The sequence below is a fragment of the Lissotriton helveticus genome, chromosome 2_2 (assembly GCF_964261635.1).
Source record: "Lissotriton helveticus chromosome 2_2, aLisHel1.1, whole genome shotgun sequence".
Classification (NCBI taxonomy): domain Eukaryota; kingdom Metazoa; phylum Chordata; class Amphibia; order Caudata; family Salamandridae; genus Lissotriton; species Lissotriton helveticus.
In genome coordinates, this window is record NC_136060.1 from 291,847,145 (window position 1) to 291,862,106 (window position 14,962).

Below are 14,962 nucleotides of genomic sequence, written 5' to 3' on the forward strand. Positions count from 1 at the left end.
AGTACGTTTATTCAATTTTTTTTATTTTCATTATGCTTTTTGGTAGCATGGAAACTGAAATTATTCGTGAAGCAGCAGGTCTGCAGACTATGAAAAAGGGACATTTCATCATCTGCGAAGAGCAGAAACAAGTTTTAATAGATTTTTTTATGTTGTACACAATGACTGTGATGAAAACATGAACTACATATTTAAAATTACAGGTGTCTGAATTTACTGGTAGCAGATTTTTGCTAAGACATGTAAAAATTGTCTGCGAATTGCAATGTGTTTCACTTAATGACCACTTCAAAAAGACATTGTTTATACTGGACTTGCCGAAATGGTGGGTTTGCACCACACCTAGTGGAACTAGAAGTGAAATGGTTTAAGAAGCAGCATGCTGGCACACCCAAAGAATTTGCACTTCAGCTCTCTCTTATGGACAATAGATATTGTGAATGATGTGATTCAACCTATTTATTTTCGTAACAATTACTTTCATTAAAAGATAACAATTCATATAAGAATACTCCCTGTAACAGAATTCACAACAGTAACATTGGTGCAAAACATATAAATTGCTTGAGTGTGGTCATGTGAGAATGCTGCAGACAACGTCAAAAACTCAGTATCCTGATACCATGTGATGACCCTCCATATAATGGTATAGACCAAAAGCTTTCCTGGGTCATGTCCATGACATGATAATAGCATCCTGCATTCCAGTACAGATTAATGCAAATACACATCCACATGAACTGCCATACTCGATGATGGACATTCCCATTCATACTCCATACACCCCAACCAATAAAGGCTCTCTTCTTCCCTCTTACTGATGACATATGCTATTTATTGAAACCATAGTCAAAAACACCCTATCACAGATTGATCAAGAGGATACACGGCACACACATGTTGTACCATTGGGAGTATCATTGGGACACTCAGACTAGACCTGGGTGTGAAATTACGCCCTGCTTGGGGAGTTTTTCCCATTCCGAGCCCCACGTAACATGTGGAGTTCTGAAACACTCAGCAGAGCAGAGTTTTTTCCTCGCTCGCCAATGTTAAGATGGCGAGCAGGAGTGAGGAAAACCTTACTTCAGATCACCTACCGAAAAGATTTCTCAATGCGGGCGGTCACAGATGGTCACTACCGCTCGCGTTGAGAACCCTTCCGTTCGCGTTGAGTACGCTGCAGCTCAAGTAGAACATCTACTCGAGTGGAAGAAACAAGCAGCGCCCTCTTGTGCTGCGCATGGTGCTGTTTGTGCTGATTTTATGGCATGGGACAAACACCAATATCTGAAAATCTGCGCGAGCAGCATGAAGTAACGTACTTTTGCACAGCTCCGCATATCACGAACATGTTTTTTGATCACTACACAGTTCAACTTAGTGGAACTCTGCCTACTCTGCCAAGACCTAACTCAGACAACAACTATGTGTCTCTATGAAGACTGCAAGAATCTGCAGGAGCCATCTGCATTCCTGAAATACAGTAACCTTCAGCATGTTTGCTTCTTGGTCAGGTGAGTAGCTTAGTCAGTGAGATCCAGATGGTGTGAATCACAAATGTACCAACTGTAACAACAGTGGACTGCATGGGGGAGGGGTGAGATAACCAAGGTTTGGAATGGATTGAGGAACAGGGTCATTACTGTTTTGTATAACATGGGCTCTGTCTAGAGTGGCACATTGGGAAAAAATAATGGCTAAGAATGCTTCCCTGAGTGATTGCCATTGGTTAGACTATTTACAAGCATTAATTTCATCACCATTTAGAATCTTGGTTGCTAGTAGTATGCCTGAAAACATCAGAGTGATGCAGTTTTCTCAGTCTACTACTGCCAATGTTTGTGGCTACAAAGTAACAAAGTGGTCCTCATTTATGCAAGGCAGTACATGGAAAGCATTCATTATTTTGAAAGCGGTTTACTTTACTGCTCGTTTGGGGTAACATTCCATCCTTCAACTGTTCGGAAATAATTAGTACGGAGATTAACTTTTCCAAAGCAGGGTCACGAACACTCGGACACAATATTTTCAAATTAGAGCCTTGAAAAAGCCCAGGGGGTGAAACGTCCGTCGGCTGCTGTTGTTCTCCATGTTTTGAGAAGTGAAAATAAAGTTAACGGAAGGACCTGATTCAAGACTGTGCTTAATTTTCAATTGATAGGACATTTGTCCAGTAGCATAATTGAAAAGCACCTTGTGGAAGAAACACCACTTTATCCTTTTGACTCCTCTGTTGGATCATAGATATAATGATCGGGTGTGCTCGGGTGTATTTTGGTTCACTATTGGTCTAAGCCATTGAGTCCTAGTAAAGACATACCCTGGTGGGTGGGTAATGTAACATCATAGGAGCACCCCAAAGAAACACTGTTGAATTGAATAATCTAGACAAACTTTTATTAATAGATGTGCAGATCATCAAGCAAACCCACAAAGCTTTGGAAGTAATGTTTGTGAATTCCAAAGACTAGTATATTTTCCCCATTCAAGGAATACTTCTAAGGGTTCTGAATCACTTATTTTATGATAAACTGGTCGCTGTATATATATATTCTGATATGAACACTAATCCAAAAAAATATCAAGTTAAAGCCTCATAGTGAAATGAAAACAGCAAGAAAAACCAAAACATACATAACAGACCTGACTTATGTCTCCAAGACCCAACTACCAAACCAAGAATGCATTTTAGTATTAAATCTTTTTTATTGAGCAGCAAGGAAAAACATAGCATCTCATACAGCCGCCCGCAACTGCCTGAGCACATGGCGGTCAAGAACAGTGTGAGAGCGCCCACACGGCTAATAGAGGCTCCTACTGCAAGCGTTAACACAGCAAGCCGCCTACAACCCATCAGCGCCAGCCGCGTCATAAGGGCTGAAATGCAGGTGCAGTCGGCACTGATAAGGAACCATGAATAAACAGAGAAAACAGAAGAAAGGAAAAACTAACCCCCACCCCCCACCCTCCTCCCACACCCACCCCTCTCCTTGTCCACAGAGTCAAAACAGGGACCATAGGGGATCGCCTCCCTAGTGGGTGCCATCAGGTGCAAAACTCTCGGGCGGTTTGCGCTTGCGGGCCTGCGCCTGGGGTTCTGGGAGCGGGGTGTCTGCAAGGCGTAGCAGTCGCAGGTAGCGTGGGCAGCTCAACTCTCGGAATTCTCCTGTCAACAAGGTCAGAAACGGTCGCCATAGTGCTGCAAATTCCGCCCCCCTCCCTGCCTTGGCCAAGGATAACTTCTCCATTCCCAGGATCGCCCACAGCCTATGTAGCCAGCCTAGTTGCAGTGGAGGTTGGACTGCTCGCCAATGCGCTACAACATTTTGTACAGCTGCCCCTAGCGCAATCGCAATAAGCCTCCCTCTCTGAGATTTTAAGGGGTACATCAAAGTGTTGGGGAGGCCCAGCAGGACATACGCAGGGAACCTGGGCAGCTGAGTGTCTAGGTGAGAGTCTATTAAATCTAGGACCGAGTTCCAATAAGGCTGAAGGTGGTCGCAGCTCCAAAGCAGGTGCTCCAATGTTCCACGCTCCCGCACCCTCTCCAACAGCTGTCGCTAACCCGGGGATCCCATTGATGGAGTCGGTCGGGTGTATGGTACCAGTAGGTGGCAACTTTGGTCATAGTTTCTGTAAGCCCTGTATGATATGCAGAATGCCTAGCTCTGTAGTAAACCCCCTCCCATTCTTTACGTGTGAGTTGTCTCCCCAAGTCCCTCTCCCATCTGACCCTCCCCGCGTTGTAGGTGTATATGTTGGTGAGGAGTAAGTGCTGGTACAGATCCGAGATCAGCTTTTTGTCGGATGTGTGCGTCAATAGCCACTTTTCGTATGGGGGAGGAGGCGTTGCGCACCGGGTCGGACCGACGGCTGTAGAACCCAATGACGGACCTGCAGGTAGGGCAAGCGATCTATTTCCGGTACGCCATAGTCCTCCTTCAGTTTCTGGAAAGGAAGAACGCCCTTAAGGTCGAACATATGTCCCACGTTCCTGCAAGGTGTCGACCTCCATGTCGCATAGGCTCGAGGATCAAGGCCGGGCGAGAAGTCAGGGTTGTCGAAGATCGGTGTCATTGGCGAGGGGAAGGATGTGAGCTCCCGCTTAACTGCCACCTTGTCCCAAATGTCCAGGACCATGCTGGTGATCCATGAGGCGTAGAGATTGGGCGGTCTATGGCAGCGTGGCAGGAACGGGACGCCCTGGAGAGGGTGACCAGCCACCGCCTGGTCCTGAAAGAGCCAGTGTTTGCCAGACTCCAGTTGGTGCCACTCCACCAAAGTGCGTAGTTGAGTCGCCTGAAAGTAGAGAGTGAGGTCGGGCACGCCTACACCGCCATGTTCGGGGGGGGGAGTGTGGCGATCATATGCTTAAACCGCGGGCGGCGGCCGTTCCAGATAAAGCGCGCCAGATCCGATTGCGCCTTCTGAAGCCATCCCGCCGGTGGGCGTAGAGGGAGGGTCTGGAATAAGTAAAGAATATGGGGCAGCAGGGTCATCTTGATGGCAGCGATACGCCCCAGCCAGGACAGATTGAGGTGTTTCCACCTTCTGAGATTGTCACGAAGTCGGGAACTGAGTCTAGCGTAGTTGGCCTCTGCGGTGGCTTGCACCGCCGGGGCCAGCAGGACTCCCAAGTATGGGATGGTAGATGCTGACCACTGTAGGTCAAACTCAGCCTTGGCGTCCTCTAGCACCTCTGGCGATAGCGATATATTCAGGGCCTCCAACTTCGCCACGTTAATCTTAAAGCCCGAGGCCAGCGCAAAGGCGTGAAGCTCAACGAAGAGCGCTCGGAGGGATTGCATTGGGTTGGTCAGGGATAGTAAGACGTCGTCAGCATACAAACTGATCGTGTGTGTGTCCCCGCCAAACGGGATGCCCGTAATGAGATCGTGCTGCCTCACCCGCTGCGCCAATGGCTCCATATAGAGCGCGAACAGGAGGGGAGAGAGTGGGCACCCCTGTCTAGTTTCCCTGCCAATTGCAAACCGTGGGGAGGTGTGGCCGTTAACCCGGACTGCAGCGTTTGGTAACAGTTAAATACATGGTTGCGAAGGGTCTCCCTCACCCCGAATCGTTGTAGCACCAGGTCTAGATAGGGCCAATGCACCCTATCGAATGCCTTCTCCGCATCGATCGTGAGGAGCATGCAGTCCGGTCTCGTCCGTGACCCCGCTTCTATCAGGTGGAGGACTCGCCTGGTGTTGTCGCTTGTCTACCGCTGTGGGATGAAGCTGGCCTGGTCGGGCTCCACCAGTTGCTGCATATAGGGCGCTAGGCGACCCGCAAAGATGCCGGTGTAGAGCTTCAGATCAATATTCAACAGGGAGATCGGCCGGTACGAGCCGCATTGGGTGGGGTCCCGTCCCGACTTTGGGAATTACCGAAATGGCCGCCTCCAGCAGGTATGGGGGGATGGCACCAGGCTGATCGAAGGTGTTGAAGAGATCTCTCAGCAGCGGGGCCACTTGTGGGCAAAGGGTCTTATAGAAGGCCGCTGTGTATCCATCCGGGCCCGGGGATTTCCCCAGTTTGAGGCGAGAAATCGCCGATATGACCTCCTCCAGGCCAATGGGCCGGTCGAGGAACGCTGTCTGGGCCTCATTTAGGGATGGGAGAGTTGCGCCTCGCAGGTAATCTCGGCCATCTTGCAGGTCAAGGCGGTCTGCTGCATAAAGATCAGCGTAGTAGTCGCCATAGGCAGCGGCGATGGCCGCATCTTCCGTAATGGGGGCGCCGTGGCTAGGCTGGAGGGTATGGACATGTTGCCTCTGGCGCTGCTCCCGCAATCTGCTCGCCAGCAATTTCCCGCAGCGGTCCCCTCCGGTATAGTACGCGTGTCTGAGGCGCATGGCAGCATATTCTGCCACATCCTGGTCTAGGGCCGCCAGCATTTTCCGTTCTGTGCATAGCTGACGCCATGCCCGCGCCGCCCCCGTGCGCTGGTGCATCTGCTCCAGTTCCGCCACTCGCTGGGTGAGTTCGGCTCGTTTCTGCGCGCGTTCCCTATTGTTAGCCGTAGCTATGGAGATAAATTCACCGCGGAGGACCGCCTTAAGAGCCGCCCATTGTGTAGCCTTAGAGGTATCGTTGTTGGCGTTGTGAGTGAGGAACTGAGCAAGCACCGTCTTAATCCGCTCCAACGTGGATGGAGCCTGCAGGAGACCATCTCGCAACCGCCAGTGCCGCTGAGGGCTGGACGCTGCCGAGACAAGGAAGGATGCCACCACCGGTGAGTGATCGGACAGAGAGGCCGGGAGGATCTCCACGTCCTGTGCTTGAAGCACCAGTTGGGAGGAGCATAAAAAGTGGTCAAGTCGCGCATATGTTTTGTGGGCCGCGGAGTAATAAGTGTATGCTGTCGCTCATGGGTCTGCGTGTCTCCAAAGATCAACGAGATCCAGTTCCGAGATGTGAGTGTGCCCGCAGCTGACAGTGCCCCCACTTGACCGGACCGCTGGCCAGAGCGGTCCGTTGTGTTGTGAAACACAAGATTAAGATCCCCCCCGAGTAGTAAATGTGGATGCGTGGTAGCTGTGGCCGCCTCCAGGGCAGTGTGCAGAAATTTCTCTTGGCCTTCATTGGGTGCATAGACGGTACCCACTAACAATGTCTGACTGGCAACTTGGAAGCAATGGACTAATAACCTGCCCCTAATCTCGGCTTCCTTTTGTAGAACCCTCCCCCTAAAGGATTTGGCCACTAATATCGCTACCCCGGCTACCTACTTATTAGCAGACGAGAAGAACTGCCAGGGAAAGGCGCGGGACTTAAGTCTGTGTTGGTCCTTGGGCAGCAGATGAGTTTCCTGCAAGAGGCAGATGTCCGCCTTCGAGTTTTCTAGGAGAGATAGGACCGCTTTGCGCTTGATAGGGTTATTGAGCCCTCGCACGTTCAGCGAGAGAACGGTCAGGGGGTGTGTCATTCTAAGCAGTTAGCTGGGCTAGCTACGCGCGGCGCCAGGCCTGCAACAGTCTGAGACGGAGCTGCTCCGTGTTCTGTGTGTGATGGCCTAGGAACCCCCAGGAGAACTCCAAAGGATGTGGACAAGGAGAACCCCCCTCCCCCCTCAGCCCCCCCATAATACCAACTCCCAACTCATCCCCCCACCCCCATTCCAACCAGCCTTCCAGAACTTCCCCAGCCCCACCTGAGCCCCCCCACATCCCTGTTTCCCCCCTCAACCTCCCAGAACAAACCCTGAAACTAGAACAAATTATAGTCTCGGGCCTACTTGCGCAAGGCGCAGGTCCGTAGTAAGTCAGTGTAGAGGGTAACGCGGCAGCGGCCGAATCGGCGGCTCCCCGACCCCTCACCCCATGCAGAGCTGAAGTGTGAAATCAAACCCCTGGAAAATATTGTCTTACAGTTTGGTCGCCGTGTTATCCGCCACTTCTTGCACAGCCACCTCTCGTTCTTGAGCGACTGTAGCAGGGTCAGGTTTCGGGATGGACTTCGGGGATCGCCTCCGTCGTACTGTCTGCCATCCCTCCCCTGGTCGCCGCAAGGGGCCATCTTGCGATCTGCTAGGAGATGCGTCTCTAGAACCTGCTTCCTTCGGCACATCAATATCCAGTAAAGCACAAGTGTCACGGAGTGACTTGAGCTGGTGCAGCAATCCTTTCCACCTAAAGATCAGACGAAACGGGTGGCCCCAGGAGTAAGGTATTCCGTTATCTCTCAGAAAGTTAGTCGCTATCCGGAAGGACTTACGTTTCTGTAGGGTGATGGCGGAAAGGTCTTGGAAGAGAGCTATGGGTTCGCCCCGGAAGAGGATTGGTTGTTTCGCTCGGGCCTCTCGTAGAATACGTTCCTTCAGGGGGAAGTCCGGGAGGAAGGCCAGTATGTCCGGGGGCAGGGCAGGTGCCCTTCGTGCCATGCCGACCCTATGTGTCCGGTCGATCCGTATCGTAAATTCCTCCGACTCTCCCAGGATCTCCCGGAATAGGTCCTGCAGATACTCGACTATATTGTTCCCTTCGGACTTCAAGGGGGCTCCACGGACCCTTATGTTGTTTCGCCGGGGCGGTTCTCAAGGTCCTCTGAGTGCAACTGTAAATCTACTTGCTGGTCTTGGAGACGGAGAATCTCCTGCTGCAGCCTTTCCACTTCCATGCTGCGGGATTGGTCTGCCTCTTCCCCCGATGCCACTCGCTCGCACAGGCCGTCTAGGTCTCGACGCAGCTCCCGTTGTTCTCCCGCCAATTCCTGTTTCAAGGTTTGGAAGTCTTCCCTCAGAGTGTTAAAGAGGGAAGCCAGGAAGGCTTTAATGATGGGGGCGGTCTCGTCATCCTGTCCCAGGGGGCTTGCCGGTGCCTTCGGGGACGCCGAGGTCTGGGCCTTTTCCCCCATCGTCGCGTTTTTGTGGAGAAGGTCTACGATATTCCGGGTTCCCTTGCGTCCTGCGTGCGCCATGTCGCCGATATGAGGGACCGTGAAGTCCCGACGTGGGAGTTCAGAAGGGCGCTGGTGACACTCTGGTGACGGTGGGTGTAGGTCCTGTTAGGGCTGGTGAGCTAACCGAGTCCGTCGTATGGAAGGTGCTGGGCCAATATGTGGTCCTGAGTGGTCGGGGTGCTTGGGAGTCGTCTGGCGGTGAGCCGGGTCCGGGCCAGGGAGCAGGGCCAGGCGGAATATCCAAGGGGAAGACCGATGGTGCACCTCAATTTGGCGTGGCGGCGGTGGATGCTTACATGTCCGGGCCGACGTCTCTGCTGGGCCGTGGGAGTTGTGGGCCGGGGACCGCAGCGCCTCTGCTTGCGTGCTCGGGGGTCCTGCTTCAAGGCTCGAAACCTTAGCTGTCAGTCTCCAGTAGTGGCTACAGGCTCTGGGGGCAAACCGCTCCGTGCAGGACTCGTCACGGGGGTCCCAGCGTGGTCCGTGGAAGTGATTTGTGGGTTGTAGGTGCTTCCAAGGTGACCCCCCGGGTCGATAACGGCGTTCCGAGCCCCGCCTCCATCGTCCCCTCAGCGCGGCTCCCGACCAGCGGCAGCCGGCCCCAGCTCCTCGTTCGGGGGTAAGTGGCTCTGCTAGGCGCCAGGGGCGTACAGCGTTGCCCCGCCTCAGTCCTCCCTGGTGCGACCGCGGCCTATGTGGGCCGGGCCTCGGTCCGGCACCCTCGTCGCAGCCCGCCCTGCTTACTTCTGTGCAAGCTCCCTCTTCCAGCTGCGGGGGGGGCTTCTGCTCTTATCTCCGGGGGTCCGCAGATCTCCCAGGGGTCCCACCAGCACCCGGTGCGCAGGAACAGCCCTCCGGCTCCGGCCCCCTCCCGGACCAGGCCCAAAGCCGGGGGCTCGAGTGGTCTGGTCGCCGGTGCAGCCGCCGGCCGGGCCTCTGCCTTCGTGTCAGCCAGGGGTCCGCTTAGCGGTCGCTGCGTTTTCACCTGAGGCCCCGGCAGAGTCAGCGCTTGTCCTCTCCGACTGCCCCGGCCCCGGGGTGCAGGGCTCCGGGCTCACTCCTGGCGGCCAGCGTCCGCGGGCGCCATTTCCTGGATAGTTAAGGCCGGGAGTCCCTGGCGTGTGTAATCAGGCTCCGGAGGGCTGCGCAGTCCGGAGCCTCGGCGGAAGTATATCAGGAGCAGGCGTGTCAGCCCCGACTACCAAAACAGCGGTTTTGGGGTGTAACAGGCAGCTATAGAAGGGCTTTGGGGTTCAGGGCCGGGGAGCCTCGTCGAGACACGTCCGACTAGACCGCCATCTTGGCCACGCCCCCAAGAATGCATTTTAGAGGTGTTACACTCCAAACACGTCTGCTCAAGCTACAACCCGGCTTGTCCCATCTGGACCTGGGAGTGTTACCTGGAAACTCATGACTACAGTCACATATATCACAATGTCCTGTAGTCCCTGCCCTGGGATAAAATAAATTCAATGTATTTTCTCTGCACTCACTCTTCTTCAGCTCTACTAAAAGAAGCCTTGATGGTAAAGTTGCCAATCTATGCATGTGGGTGGAGCTCCATGTTTCTAGTCCCTCACCTTTTACAAATCATTTTATCAAGTAATTGATGCGTCCATGCGAATAGAGTAGAGAGCATAGGCAAATCAATGGGCGAGCCGAGCGAGCTTCGAGCCATGGGTCTTGTCTGCTCTAAGTGTCTGTACGCGATTTGGGCCATGAAAGTGTTTGCTATATATATTGTGCAACAAACATAATGTAAACATGTGATACAATCTCTTCCAAATTTAAGAAAGTGCTCTTATTTAAAACGTGGAAGTGTTTCACGTTTGTACATCAGGTTATATCACAGCATAGACAGACATTTATTAAAAGTAATAGTTTTTAGAAACATTCATGGCTTACCGGCAATGCCATTAGTGAACTAAGAGGTAGTCATGTAAACCCTAAACAAAGCCTAGATTCCTATTATAGGTAGAGCATCATCTAGTAAACGAGTCTACTAAATCAGAAATAAGGGGTGCTTGTACAGCGTGGTTCCTGAACTCAAGTTTTAAAAGTGCGCTCATATGTGATGATAAAGAACAAGAATTTGCAATGCAACCGGTCTCGCCGGCAGATTAGCCTGGGTGCTGAAACATCTACTGTTCTTTAACATGGTAGAAATTAAGCACCAAACTGCGTGACATGCCAGGTATGGGAACACATGGAGAGAAATATTGCCTTTCAGAGGGAAATGGTATAGTCTAAAGCTCTGTTTTTAATATAAAATCAGGGTCTTCACTGGTCATATCACTGAAAATACAAGATTTAAAAAATATATTGTCTACGAGTGCTCGTGGAAGACAATTGCTATTGACTGGAATCTAGAGAATGATAAAATGATTCTGGTATTTTACTGACCTCTGCTGGTACTCGCCCTTCGAGCTCCTGAGGTACGGGATAGCCATCGGCTTTTAATCCCTGTTAAACTTATTCCATCGACCATATCGACTGACACAACGGAAGTCTATGCAAACATTGCTTTCTATTGATATGAAAGATTAATCGACTATACCTGATCGTAAGAACCTGGAATCAGCATCCATCGCTTGGCCTCACTCGGATGTTTGTGGTTAGTCTACTTCGGTGAGTCCCCCATAGATGTGAGGCGAGGATCTCGGGGGAATTGGAAATAAGAATTAGGGTCCGAGGATTACCGGACTGCTGACGGACCGCGGCTCAGCCCAGACCAAGGTGGTGGAGTTGCGATCAGAGTCTGGTCCCTGTCGTCGTGCGGACCCTCTGACCCGACGCCTGTTACCAGGTGCTGAATCGGAGTCTGGTCCCTGTCGTCGTGCAGACCCTCTGACCCGACGCCTGTTATCGGGTGCTAAATCGGAGTCTGGTTCATGTCGTTGCCCGGACCCTCTGACCCGACGCCGGATACCGTGTGATGAATCTGGACACCCAGCATTGTTCCGAGGTGGCCTGAGGCTGGGGCGGCCCTCAAGAGCGGGACTGCCAGAATCCCGTTGTGCAGTTTCCTGGAACGGCCCTTCGACCCACGCTGGGGCCGTGCTGCCGAGCCCCCCACACTCAACACAAGACCCACAAAGCCCCCCTGCACGGCGCCTGCAAACTCGCAACTGGAGGGATCTATGGAGCGGAGGCCCATCAGCGCTCCTCACGTTCTCGCCAGTTTCCGCTGCACAACCGAACGCGGAGGCTGGACCTGGGAGTCTTTTAACTGTTCGTCTCCCGGCGTTGAATAACAAAGGATCGGATGCCTGCCGGCCCCTCTGCACACTTCCCCTACACCACGCAACGTGAAAGCTGGCCTCGGAAGGCTTTAACTCCCCCGGGCAAGCTCTTAATACTCAGAGGATGGACAAACATCTTTGGACCCAGGCAAAACTGTGAGTAACCATATACTAGGGGATTATTTCTGATCACAGCTCGCTGATTGCTATCTTTGGGATCATTTCTGGGGGAAAACGTGTCTTTAGGGATAGTGCCCTAACTGAGGAGAGCCATTTTACCACAAGCTTATACCCCTCGTTACCTCACTTCTACTTCAAAATGGCCAATCTCCTGACTCACAGCTATCTACAGTGTGCATAGGTGAGGACTACCCCAACACCGGTGGCCATCTTGGAATGGCTATGAACACTCTTACAGCCTCCTCTTTTCTCAGCTCATAACTTCATCAGAGGCCATCTTGTAAAGGCACCTAATACAAGGTTGGCAGCCATCTTGCAATGGCTATCCTATACTCTCTCTGCATCTGACATTTGTCTCACCCTTATTGAATGACCATTCGCCTACACCAATTAAGAAGCCCCGAATATTTGGCCATCTTGTAACGGCCCCAACTAACCTGGCAGCCATCTTGTAATGGCTAATATGTATTTACTCTACAAAATGTGTCCTTTACCTTATTATTGTCACTCCTCACGGCCAAAGGAATTCCACATCATGACTGACCCATCCATGATACCTGAAGGCAATAGCGCCTACTCTATTCAATACCCTCTTAAGCTATCAAAAAACGCCGCAAAAACCCTATTCCTAGATCACTCCTACAACGTCAAAAAAGGCACCATAATCAGTAACCTCTTATTTTTCACTAGAAAAATAGCCAAATGGCGATCGGCCTTTCACCAGTTACTTTCCATCCAAGACCATCAAAATATTCCCTACGGAACCAGAATTACTACGAATCCTTCACAGATCCTCAGAGCCACCTTGAATATTACATCCTATAAAAATGGCACTGTCCTTATTCAAGCTGCTAACAAAGACCTAGAAATCTTCGACAAATACTTTATCACTTTACAAACACAAACCCTTAATACACCCACTCCTTCTCAAGTCCTCACTATCCGCTCCTCCCCTCCTCTACTGAAGACCATAGACGTCCCTCCATGCCCAGACTAGAGGACAGAGACCCCATCAACGCTCCGGCCTATGCACACATTGCATTGACACCTTCTGCCACCTCACGCAGCTCCTCCCCTCAACCCCTTCCCTCACCTAATTCAGTGAAAAGAGAAAATGCCAACTTCCCTTCCTTCCCACTTACTGCGCGGACAATCTCAGGGTTCGTAAATAACACTGCTCGGGAACTCAACATTACCCCCACCACTCCTCCCACTCAGATAGAACATCGACCCCCTATCACTCTTAAGTAGTGATAGAAGCAACAACTCCATATCCTTCTCAGGCACTGCACGGTCACCCTCAACATTCTTAACATCTTTCAGTACATCGAGGGGCCCTACTATTATCACCACTACCCACTCTTCTCTGGTTGAAGACCAACCACCTCCCTTACCTAGAACCAAGGAAAGAGGCAATAATTCTATCTCTTTAGCACATACTACTCCGCTATCCTCCTCTCTCTCTCGCAACACATCTAGGGACCCTACTGCTTCTACCCCCTCCTCCCTTCCCTCCCCTGAAGAATCTCGTCCCAGCCATGCACCCACACTCAGTGAAAGAAAGATAAACAATTTGCCCCCCTTACTTCGCACTTCTATATCACCCTCAACTAGAACTTCCATGAGAAACAACTTTAATCCTACTCCCTTGACCCCTCATTTCCTGCCCTCCACACAGCATCAACAGATGGAACATGACTGTATCAAGACCTCTTACCGCACAGCTAGAAACCTTCAAAACGTTATCCTTGAGATCAAAACGATCATACAACTTGCGGAAAAATCATTTACTACACTAAAATATCTCCAAAACTCGCTAAAGACAGCTGACAACGTGGCAAAAACTATCCCCCTGCCGCTAGACAATCGATTCTTGCGCATGCGCAATCGCTCTAACTCTATTACGGACCAGGAACTGCAATTTCTGTTACGGCTATACGAACCTACACCCAACCATATCATTGATAAAGAAGAGTTCCCTATCCACCTAGTCTCCATTAACCCTTGCAGAACATCACATCCTATCCACAGAGGAATAAATCGGAATAATCTTAAATCTATAACCCCAATCCAAGATAACAAGGAGCCTTGTCTAAAGAATCCCCTAAACCAGATCTCCTGCCTTCTTCTAAATTGCCGTTCAGCCACTAAACACGCCTCTGACATTGCTGACCTCATCCTTAGCATGAATACGGACATAATCATCCTCACGGAAACATGGCTCAAGGAATCATCCTCTCCATGTCTTGACCTTCTGGTCCCCCCAGACTTCAACATCACTAGACTAGACAGACCTCACAAAATAGGCGGTGGATTAGCCTGCATACATCGCTCTGACCTCACAGTCTCTAAATTTCACGCGGAACCCCTGGACTTCTGTGAATACCTAGGGATCTCTGTAAATTCCCCTAGTAACCTCCCCCTCAAATTACATATATTCTACCATCCTCCTGGGCAAAACATATCTTTCACAGAACAACTCATGGAAATCATCACGGCTAACTCGGCCCCTCACTCTAATGACATTTTCCTGGGTGACTTCAATCTACACTGGGAGAACAATCTGGACAAACAGGTCAACACCCTTAAATCCTTCCTTGTGGACCACTCCTTGGTCCAAGCTATCTCAGAGCCCACTCACTCAAAATGTGCCACGCTAGATTGGCTCATCTCCAAACCAAATATTATTGAATTGATCTCAATTACCCCTTGTGACTGGTCAGACCATCACATTATCACTTTCCAAATCCCCTCTTGTAGCAAGAAAATCCTCCCACAACAAATTAAACCTAAGCAATTGATAAGAGACACTAAGAACATCAACTGGATCAAGTTAGCCTCTCATTGTGAGAAAGCTCTTATCCCTCCCAACAACTTAGGCGACGTCACTGCCCTCACTGATCACTACAACTCCACGATGACCAGAATATTCGACCAAGCCGCACCACCAAAACTCAAAAGAATCCCTGACAAGGACAAAAACCCCTGGTTCAGTGAAGCCCTGAACGAGGAGAGACGCAAACTCAGATCAACTGAACGGAAATGGAGGTCTCAGCCCTCCACTCCCCAGTTGAAACTACTCCGGATGCAAGAAAATCATACAACAAAAGCATTCTAAGATCAAAAAAAGACTTCTT